Source organism: Pteropus vampyrus, unplaced genomic scaffold (assembly GCF_000151845.1).
Source record: "Pteropus vampyrus isolate Shadow unplaced genomic scaffold, Pvam_2.0 Scaffold159, whole genome shotgun sequence".
NCBI classification, from domain to species: Eukaryota; Metazoa; Chordata; class Mammalia; order Chiroptera; family Pteropodidae; genus Pteropus; species Pteropus vampyrus.
Genome location: NW_011888940.1, coordinates 1,574,486 through 1,576,508, shown reverse-complemented (window position 1 = coordinate 1,576,508; position 2,023 = coordinate 1,574,486).

Sequence of the window (2,023 nt, the reverse complement as noted above, 5' to 3'; positions counted from 1 at the left end):
TCTCTCTCTCTCTCTCTCTCTTTCTGTTGATTCTCACCACGTTTGTCAATTTTACCAGTGTTTTAAAAAAACTTTAGGGTTAGTTGACTATCTTTTTTTATACTTGTTTTATACTTCATTAATTGCTGCTATCTTTATTATTTCTATCTTCTAACTTTCTCTGGTTTTGTTTTGCTGCTCTTTTTCTAACTACTTGAGATAAACAATAACCTCATTCACTTTCAGGCTTTCTTTTCCAATATACGTGTGTAAGGTTATACATTTTTCTCTACTGACTTCTTTAGCTGTGTCTCATGTGTTCTGAGATTTCATATTTTCATCATCTTTTAGTTCAAAATATTTTTATTTATGTTCTAATTTTTTCTTAGAACTGTATTTCTTAATTCTCTGAAATATGAGAACATCTGGTGTATAATTTCAATACTTTAAAATTTATTGAGACTTGTTTTGTGTCCCAGCTTTTGCTTAATTTTTGTAAATGTTTCACATGTGGACTTGAAAAAATATGTATTCTGCAGTTGCCGGGTGTTGTGTTCTGAATATATATCTATATGTGTCAATATATATATAAATCTTTTAAAATCATTTTTTATATCTTTTATATCTTTACTGATTTTTTAATCTTCATAGTCTATCAATTACTGAGAGAGGTATATTAAAATCTCCCATGATCTGGATTTATTTATTTTTCTTGACATTTTGTCAATTTCTGATTTACTTGCTTTGAGGCTATGTTATTGGAAACATACAAATTTAGAATTCTTATAGCTTCCTGATTAATTCAATCTTTTATCATTATGAAAAGATCTTCTTTATCCCTAATAATGCTTTTGACTATAAATGTTTTGTCTCATATTAAAGCTACTTATATGTATATATAGATTTATATCTATATACATAGAGGACTATAAAGTTATACACACATATGTATATGTATTTATGTATGTGAATGTATTTATATTTATACATACACATACATACATATATGTATATACATGTGCATGTAAAGCTATACTAATTTCCTTTTGGTTAGTATTTATATGATTTTTCTTTCATCCTTTCACTTTAAATCTTTCTTTAAACTTTCCCATATACTTATGCTTTGCATGGATTTTTAAAAATGAAATTTGACAATTTTGTCTTTTAACCAGAGCATTTAGTTTATTTACATGTCATAGATCAACAAAATTGGTTTTTTAAAAAAATCTGCTATCCCGTTTGATGGTTTCTGTTTATTCTGCTCACTTTCTATAGCTTCATAAGCTCACTTAACAGATCCTAGTTCAATGGAAGGACATAATGTAGATGAGGTCCGGAGATTTCCTTTTAATAAGGCCGTTTTCTTGACCAGGAAGTTCCTGCTATTACAGAGCTGAATTAGTGTCCCCTGCCACAAACATGCAGCTAGCATTGGATAAGGTCCTTCTTCTGGAACTCTGCCCCTCAAGCTTGCCTCTCTATGAGAGAATATTAGGAAAGGGGCCCGAAGTGGTATTTTCAGCTGCTCTAGGCCTTCAAGCTTCCCCAATAAACCTGATTTTACACTTATGTTCAGTCAATGGTATATATATGCACGCCCCTTCACCCAACATCTTTCTTACCTTCTTCATAACTGATTTATCTTCATGACTTTTAATCTTTTTTGGTCTTCTATCAATTTGGCAACCATCCATTACTTTAGTAATTACTTTAGATTTTACAACATTCAAAATTAGCATATCAATATCCAAATGTAATCAATACTTTTGCCTTCCTCCTGGAGTACGAAAAAAAAAAAAATCCACAATGCTTGAACCTAATTCCTACCAAATTAATATATTTTTGCAGTTGTGCATTTTAATTAAATACCTTTTTGAAAATTTTTTCTACAAGACGTTTATCATTGTTTATACAATCAGTGACTGTTTCACTTATCCAGGTATTTACCATTTGCTTTTCTCTACATTCCTCTCGCGTCTTGCATCATCCTTCTTCCAGCTGCACATTCTAGCACAGTGCTTCTCAAACTACCTGTGACGAAAAA